The following is a 10,086-nucleotide window of genomic DNA, read 5'->3' on the forward strand; positions in this document are numbered from 1 at the left end:
GTATGATTTTTCCTTGATTATAATTTAAAGACATTCCCCGACATTGTTATTGTGCTGTATGTGTGACTGTGAGGGATTGAGAGACGACACACGACAGTAGGCTACTGTAGAGCTGACACTATCGAGTCACCGACTTTGCAAATCCAAACAAAAACACATCTTGAGAGTCCAAAAGCATTCACTGCGCGATGAAGACTGATAGAATACAGTTAGAATGCCCTTATATTTCAAGCAATGAAAGAAAAAATACCCATGTATGAGTTTTTATATTCATTGCACAAGCAATGTACTTTTCTGAATATCAGCACATGTGCGTGAGCACAAATGTGCTATTATTTTTATACAACAGTGCATAGGCAACATGGTGTTTCGTTCCTTGAATAAATCAGACTTTGAACGAATCGAGTGAACCTGTGATTCAACGGTCCATTCAGATGGACTCACTTGTTTCGTTTCTAATTGAATCAGCCGTTTTGAACGAATTGTTTGATTCGATTGCTAAACAAAATAATTTATTAAAACATGGACTTGCTGCCACCTACTGGCCATTTTATTGTTATCATTATTTATCCATGACAGGCCTAAACCAGACAAGGTGCCAGCACTACCAGTACAAAAACACATTTAGCAAAATATTGATCAATATTCCTCCATTTCAGGCAGAAAGAAACAAGCTTATAAATCATAGTTAATTTAATAAGGCACATTTTTAATTAAATAAAAACCTTTTTAAAAATTACACAAATGTTGTAATCATTATGTAAAATTAGCTACAGGAACACCCCTCATCTTAGTTCATCGCAATCTCACAAAGATACGTTATTATCAATAAAGTTATCTACGCTGTACAACGAATCTCTTACTTACATCGCATAAGCACTTTGACATAATGAGATGATTCGTGCTGAACACAACACCTCAACAAAAACTCCTGCGATTTGAGCTGAGCGGTGAGTGGATTCCAACTTAAACGCTTCTGATTCAAGAAATCAACAGATATGTCTGTGATTAGCTACATTGCTGAACGCTGCAAAAACACGTTGAATTAGAAATCGATCTCCAGAGTGCAAAACATAATACACTGGATAGTTTGCCAAATCTGCAAATGCCATTAATACAGCTTTAACTGAGGGTGCTTTTGATTTCGTTTGAGGGTGCTCAGCGGCCATACTTTGAATGTTTTGGCTTCACTTTTCTATAGTGGAAGGAAGTGGAGATGCGTCGTCCATCTTTTTTACAGTCTATGGTAAGAATCTGAAAAGGATATTAGATATCTTCAGGCATCACAGGCATTCAAAAATGCTTCTTTTTTTTTTCAAAATAGTGGATTTCTCAGTAAGTATTCATCTACTACAAAGTTGGACACTCCATGAACTCAACTGGTTGCAGCTGGTCGCTGCAGTCCTTATATAGTGGAGGTGGAGGAGCTGGATGACAAAAATAAACATTAAATTCATACACTATGGTGCCACATAGTGCATAAGTGCATATATGTCTTTTGGAACGCAATTTAGGTGCTTATTTGTTCAGAGTAGCATTTAGGAGAGGATAGCCTGGATTGTGCATATCAAGCCATGATTGCCACTACAAGCTGAGCCAAATAATACAATGTTAAAAGCGACCTGCAGGGTGAAATCATGCTCGGATCTGGAGCAAACAATAAAAACAGCTTCACTGTATGTGCATGTAATTATGATGCACACACACACTCAAGTCTGTTCACGTTACTGAAAGCTCAGTAAGCAATAAGCCAAGCGTGTGACATCAGTAATGAGAGGGGATGGAGAGAGGGAAAGATTATTTATCTGTTATTGTGCTTAATCAAACTCTTATGCAACTTTAACAAGCAGATAATTAACCCCAAGCAGCTGAAAATAACTCAGGGGTGCATTATTAATGCAAGACATATTACATTCATTAGCCCAAGACCAGCGCTGCGTGAAAGTTGAGATGCTGTGTACACGGCAGTGAGCGGTAACTCACAGCAAGGCCATGGTGAAGACAACCAGAAGAGAGACCTCCAAACAAGAGGTTAAAGAACACAGATAGACTGGAAATAAATATTGTTCATATAAAGCGTACAATAAAAACTTATGGCTGCTGACACACTACTGTTCAAAAGTTTGGGGTTGATTTTTTTTTTCATACTCAAACTTGGATGGTAGTGTATATTTTAGCAAACAAGACTTTTGCCTAGACTAAATGTAATTAGACTAGATTAGACTAAACAAAACTAAACGAAATGAAACACATAGAATAGAATAAGGCTAGACTAGAATAGAACTTTGTTTCTGTGATGTTCACACGTCTTACATATAAATATTCTATGTTGATAAATCCTTTAAGTTTAATGCATAAGAACACAAAATAAAATAATACTACATTTTAATTAATTTACTGTATATTGAAATGTATTTTAAATACATTTATAAATTTTTCACAACGTTGGAAAATGTGTTTAAATTTTGTTATTTTACAATAAAACCAAGTCTTGTCCAGCATATTTTTCTTGTTTAATATCCTGTTTCACTGAAGTACTTTATGTCTGATGACGGCATCAAAATTCAAGGGCACAATATCATTAATTAATTTGGTAACACTTTAGTTTAGGGACGAACTCTCACTAGTAACTAGTTGCTTATTAGCATGCATATTACTAGCATATTGTACTTATAAAGCATATATTAATGCCTTATTCTGCATGACCATATTTTAGAACCTTTAATCCAACTGCATACCTAAACTTAAGCAGAAAATTAGGAGTTTAACAAGGCAAAATTCATAGTTAATAGTGAGAATTGGACCTTAAAATAAAGTGACCATTATTTTTTTTAATAAGGAACACAAGCACCTAGTCACTCCATTGCACTAGCCTAGAAAACATTAAATGTACCAAAATATGATTGCACGAAATGACCCACAAAAATGTTTAATTACAAGTGAAGATATCTGCTCTGTATTGTAAATATCATCAGACCAATCAAAGCTTGGCAACTGCTTATACGAGGGCACAAGTGTGACTGACAGAAGGATGGTTATGGTAATGTTAGATGGCCTAATGAGTGTGTGAAATCATGAGTATGAGTGTATCCATGTGTGTTTGATCTGATATGTAGATGAGCAACAGATCAGCAGATGTTAGTCAAGGGATTGAGAGAGAAGGAAGGAGAAAGAGCCAAACGAAACGAAAGAGTGTGATAACTAGTGAAAAAGACGTCACGCTCACATCCCCATCACAGATTGGAGAAGATTTACGCTCAGGGTTCATGTGATTGACAGATGCAGGGAGCAAACATCTGCTCATCAGTGTACAGCAGTGGATTGTGTAGAACAAGAGTGATGAATATTTACCATCGTACGAACATTTGAAGACACAGAGAGTGCAAATGCGAGCTGTAGTAAAAAAATAACTTGAATTCACTTGTGGCGTTTCAACCATTTCTCACTTTACACTCATACAAATTAACTAACTAAAATCAGAAAATACACAAGAGTGGCTTATGCAAAGACATACATTACAACCAGTGTCCAAAATTGACATAACATTGACAAATGTGAGTAACTAAAACTAGAACTATTCAAAATCATTTGAGTAAAATAAAATGAGTGGTTATGAACGAATTAATGAAACGCATTTGTTCGTGTTTCACGCCGTCTCGAATCGCGCTCGCGGAAAGCACTTGAGAAATAGTGTCTCTTCCACGGCTTGGTACGCTTTCAACTAATTTTTTTTAGTCTCGAGCAAGACTGTACGACATTCACATTACATGATTTGACTGATTTTTACGTAGAAAGGGCGACAGCACACTAAAATTAAATCCTCTTTGAGAGCAAGGGGCCCCCTGGTGTTTCGGGGGCCCTATGCAGCTTGCGTATTTTGCGTATAGGGAGGATTGGCTCTCATATGTACAAGTTTTACTGTGTTTTTATGGTACTTTCTTGGCCATAGATCGCATTCACTTATGAGGAAAAACATTTGCCCTTATACATTTGGTGAACGGTTTATTCATCATTTTTAAGGTATTCACATATCAGTTCATGAATCCCCTGAGGATCAAATCCATGACTTTGGCAATGCTAATGCCATGCTCTACAGGTTACAGACATCACACATTTGTAACGTGTGGCACATAAATAAATATATAATGCATTTGTTTACTGGTAGGGGTACATTTCCCGCCTTGAAATAAAGTTCATAGGATAGCAAGCAAACTAGACAACATCTCTCCCTCAATCGGAGTAAAGCTTGCATGTTTTGTCTGAGCCAACCCATATGATATCTTATGATTTTTAAGGTTAACTCAAATTATTATGAGACTAGACAAACACTACAGACTACACTAAAGTTTATGCCAAAAGTAATAAGCTATACTGTCAGTCACGTGGGGAGAGATCTCAGAGTGTTTGTGTTTACTCTCTCTCGCTCTTTCCATTTCTTACATTGTTCTTGCATCATCTGTGTATTTTCATCTTTGAGCATCCCCATCCCTGAATGTTTATTCCTCCTCTTACGTCTGCTTACAGTGTCACTGTACATTTTCTGAAAACATTCCACACATACAGCTAGTTTAAAGTCTGTTTTGGTTGGTTAGACCCTCCATTGATCAGCAGAGAGTATGTTTTTTTATTTTATTTTATGGCTGCTAGACTGTCTTGTGTTGCTCCATTTATGCTAGTTGTGTTTTGTATTATGTACAAATGGAAAACAAAATCAATGACTTTGAATGAAATTAACCAACAGGATTTACCCTCAACTATAAAAATAACAATAAAAAAAATTTAAAATTGATTGCAATGCATTTATTAGAAAAACACACTCTTAAAAGTGGAAAAGCAGGTCTAATTTTTTGCATTTATAACTGGAGTGCACAATTTGGCCTGCTATGCAGGGAAACATATAATAAATATTTGCTCGGAACCTAAATATTTAACTTGTGTTGATATTAGGATATTGTTTGGAATAGAAAAGTTAAGGCCACCGGAATTAAGAGGCATCAAAATAGTTTTAGAATGATTCATTTTAAATCCCGATAGTATTCCAAATTCATCTATAATTTTGAGGGCGTTAGGAAGTGAGCGCTGCAAGTCAGAAAGAAATAATAAAGTGTCATCTGCATATAAGGAAATAGAATGGCTTGATGCGCCTAGCCGAATTGGTGTAATAAGACTGCACTGTCTAACATACTGTGCCAGGGGTTCTATTGATAAGTTTAACAAAAGGGGGGAAAGTGGACAACCCTGCCTTGTACCTCTATGAATATTAAACTTATCTGAGATGAGTCCACCAGTAGATACTTTGGCCATGGGATTAGTGTACAGAGTTTGTATCATTCTAATAAACCGGTCACCAAAATTGAACTTCTTTAAAGTATGCCATAGAAAGCCCCATTCAAGCCGATCAAAGGCTTTTTCGGCATCAATAAATAGAAGGCCACTAGGCGTTTTCAATTTCCCTGATTCTGCGATGACGTGTAACACTCGGCGGACGTTGTCAGAAGCCAGGCGTCCGGTGATGAAACCTGACTGATCTGGAAAAATTTATTTATGTATTACTTCGTGTAGACGTCTGGCAATAACTTTAGCATTGATTTTGACATCCTCATTAATCAAGGAGATGGGCCTATAGTTAGAACAGTCCGAGTGATCTTTGCTAGGTTTAGGTAGAACGGTGATTAAAGCTGTATTGAGGTCTCTGTGAAAATGGCCTTTGGATATGGCCTCATTTATAGTGCGTAACCAAATATGACCTAATAAATCCCATAACACTAGGTATAACTCTATTGGGAGGCCGTCAATTCTGGGAGACTTTCCTTTATTTGAACAAATTACTGCATTATGTAGTTCTTCTAAGGTTATATCAGAATCAAGGTTGTCCACTTCCTCTTTTGAAAGTTTATTTAAATTCAACTGATCAAAAAATCTTTTTAACTGGTCAGTACTGGATTACGTTTCTGAAGTATATAATTTTTCATAAAATGACGTGAATATTTTGTTAATATCTTTGGGATGTGAATTGAGAACATTTTTTGAATTTTTAATCGCCCGTATATTAAAACGTTGCTCATGTTTTTTCAGAGTAAGTGCAAGGAGTCGGCTTGGTCTGCTTCCGTCTATATAGTATTTATGTTTTGTAATATGCATTAAATATTCTGCTCTTCTGCGAAGCAAATCATTGAGCGCAGCCCTTTCAGCCTTTAACTTATGTAGTGTAATACTGGAAAAGTTGTAACCTAATTCCCTTTCTAAGTCCCCACATCTTCTTTCTAATACTGATATTTGTTCAAAATATTTATTTTTAAGTCTAGCCGAAAAGGAAATGGCTTTGTTCCTTAAAAAGCCTTTGATAGACGCTCATAACATATCATAATTGGAGACTGAGTTTTGATTTAATCTGATAAATTCGGTCAGTTCTGCTCTCAGTTGAGAAAGAAGTCCTCATTTTGTAGAAGCAGAGTATTAAATCTCCATCGGGACGGTTTGCGGGTCGTCTTGATCTGGAGATGTGCTAATACAGCATTATGGTCAGAAACACTTTGTGGTAGGAACTCAATACGAATTAGATCTGGAAGTAGCATAGATGAAAGTAAAATATAATAAATTCTTGAGAAGGATTTGTGACTTGGGGAAAAATAGGTGTATTCCTTAGCAGTTGGATTTTGTAAACGCCATGCATCACACAGGTCTAGGTCTTTAATAAACAATCTTAGTGCTGTAGAAGACAGACTGCGTTACCGAAACTGAGGGATTGGAACGATCCAAAACTGTGTCAAACACGGCATTCATGTCAGATCCAATAATGATTGAATAACCATGAAGAGATAAAAGTGTTTTTAAAACTTGTGGAAAAAAAAGAGACGTCTTATGAATTTGGGGCATATATATTAACAAATGCATACCTGTTTCCTTCAATGAAAGCACAGCAATAAGCAACTCGACTATCGTCATTAGAGCCTTTGTGTTCAATAATAAAATTAGAATTACATTTAAAAATTATTGTCACCCCTTGCTTTTTAGAATTACAACTTGATGATACTATGGGAATATAACGCCTGTTTTGCATTCTTTGAGAGTCTATAGCGGTAAGGTGGGTTTCCTGGAGAAACGCTATATCGATTTTCTTTCTGTGCATAAGATCTAAACACCCTAACATTGAGAGACAATATATTTATATTAACCATAGTCTATAGTTGCTGGAATCACACAGAATAACGCATAATGTAAAAAACAGGTTTGTTGAACATATAACCAAGATTTTTATATCCATATGCATCAAAAAAATCATTAGCGGTCCTGGGTGCTTTATGGACCTAAGCGCCCCCTCCCTCTCCCGTATAACCCTTTTAGCAAACATCTGTGGCGATCACGAGGCAATGTCTAAAACACTATTCGCCTTATTAACCCCTATGATTTAAACAAACTGAGGAATATAGTCAAGTCAAGTCACCTTTATTTATATAGCGCTTTTAACAATACAGATTGTGACAAAGCAACTGAACAGCATTAATTAGGAAAATAGTGTCAATAATGAAAAATGACAATAGTAAACACAAATTTTTCAGTTAAAGACAGTTCATCATTGAATTCAGTGATGTCAACATCCAGCTCAGTTTAAATAATATCTTTGCAATCATGTCAACGATATCGCTGGAAATGAAGTGTCCCCAACTAAGCAAGCCAGAGGCGACAGCGGCAAGGAACCAAAACTCCATCGGTGACAGAATGGAGAAAAAACCTTGGGAGAAACCAGGCTCAGGCGGGGGGCCAGTTCTCCTCTGACCAGACGAACCAGCAGTACAGAAAAATCAATATAAGACGTAATAAAACAGACGATGAACAATATTAACAGCAATTATTATATGATGCAATCAAACTTATAGCAAAATGTGGTAGTTCTGGATGTTGTTTCAGGGTTGGCATCATCTGAGGTCCTCTGAAGAATTAACTTGACGGAGCTCAAACTCAAACCACACGGCAGCAACAAACAGGAAGTGACGTATAGAATTATAAGGTGATTTTTACAGAACTCCGAAGTAATCCTAAAACATGTGATTTCCATAACTAGACTCTTTATGACAACCGAAATTAAATTATGAACTGAGGCCCCTCTTTTCTAGGTTAGCAAGCTTACAATAATCAACTAGAAACTCTCTATAAAGCAATGTCTAACAATCTGCACATGAGGGAGAAAAAATTATATAAAATAAACAAATAAAAATACCGTATAAAAATAGGAACATGTTACCAATTCACTCTGATGGGCTGAACCAAGAGCAAACGTTGAAGAGATTTCTAGTCCTTGTATTGAGCAAATCTGTGGTCAAAAACGACATAAGTCATCCTCCATTGTCTCCTCAGGCGGGAAGTTTAAAGATCTGCGTGCAATAGGTGTCGCCGCTCCATCAAGACCCTCAAGATACTTTTCAGCATCTTCCAGAGATTCAAATGAGTATTTCTGACCCTTGTAAGTGACTTTCAGCAGTGCTGGGTAGATCAGGAAAGTTTCAGCGCCTTTCTGGTGAAGCTTGGACCTTCCTTTTTTGTGCCGTCTCGTGACTGTAATCAGCATAGAACTCCAGACGCGCTCCTCTGGGCAAAGTGGGTTTTGCTTTACATGCTCCTTGAAGGATGGCTTGCCTGTCAGGGTAGCGAAGAAGCCGAAATATCAACGGCCTAGGTGAGCTGGAGTTCGAGTATACGTGATGGGCTCTGTCGATCTCAATCGGGCATGAGCGCGCCGACGCGCCGAAAATCCATTTAGGTAGCATTTTCTGTAGAAAACCGACAGGGTCGTCTCCTTCCATTCCTGTTGGCAGATTGACAGATTGACCGTTATTGCGACGTGACCGATCTTCGAGGTCGTTGCATTTTCATTGCATCTGCACTAGTTGAGTCAAGCAGAAGTTCGTGTCTTTTTTTGATTTGTGTAAACTGCCTTGAAGATTGTCAACTTTCATTGTAATCGACGCCATACTTTTACTCAGAGAGTCCATTTCTTGTTTCAGTGATCGAAGAACAGCGCTGTTTTCGTTAATATAGACATTGAAGGGATTAAGAGCTGTCTTTATCTCCTCTGTCAACATACAAGAAACCATTCCTCGCATAACCCCTGCTGTGCTTCTATTGCGTGGCTAACAATTGAGGCAACGTCGTCATCAAGTGTTTTGAGGCGTTTGCTGCTCATAGCAGGCTTTTGGGGAGACATCGAGTTTTTGCTGGTAGCCATTCTCGTATTAGAAATGTCCAGTTGTCAAAAAGAGACAATATTTTCCTTGGTATGAAATGAAATAGGAGGTTAATACTCAGGAGCCTAGTGTTGTGCAGCCATCTTGCAGCACGTGCCACTGGAAGTCAACGTCAATTCACTTGTGGCGTTTCAACCATTTCTCACTTTACACTCGCACAAATGAATCGACTAAAATGATCAAATATGCAAAAGCTCATACGAAGACATACTGTACAGCAAGGGTCAAAAATATAAACAAAACTTTTACAAATGTGAGTAAAAATGTACAGTAACTGTACTGGAGATGGCAATGAAATATAACAATACTTTGACCATGACTGATGTGATGAAAGTTATCAGTGTTTATATTGTTGACTAAAACTAGAACTATTAAAAATAATTTCAGTAAAATAAAGCAGAAATAAACAAAACACAAACATTAGATGAAAAAATTTTACGTTTTTAAGAAAATGAGAAGGGGTTCCAAAATAGTTAAAGTACTAAAACTAAAACTGAAATAAAATATATACACAATTCCTAAAATTTGAAAACTAAAAATATAAAATAACTCATGTTGCATCTTGTTTGTTTGTTTGTTTTCAAATTTCTTCAATATGCAATAGTTGACTACGCAACTATTTTGAATGCCTTTTCAAAAGTACTTTTTTCTCTCTCTCTTGATGTCATTTATACATTTGGTGAACGTTTTATTCACAATTTTGAAGATATTCGCATACAGTTCATGAATCCCCTGAGAATCAAACCCATGACTTTGGCAATGCTAGTGTCATGCTCTGCAGGTTACAGACATCACACATTTCTAACATGTGGTGCATAAATAAATATATAATGCATTTGTTTAC

This window comes from Sinocyclocheilus grahami, unplaced genomic scaffold, assembly GCF_001515645.1.
Source record: "Sinocyclocheilus grahami isolate Dianchi unplaced genomic scaffold, SAMN03320097.WGS_v1.1 scaffold1215.1, whole genome shotgun sequence".
Classification (NCBI taxonomy): Eukaryota; Metazoa; Chordata; class Actinopteri; order Cypriniformes; family Cyprinidae; genus Sinocyclocheilus; species Sinocyclocheilus grahami.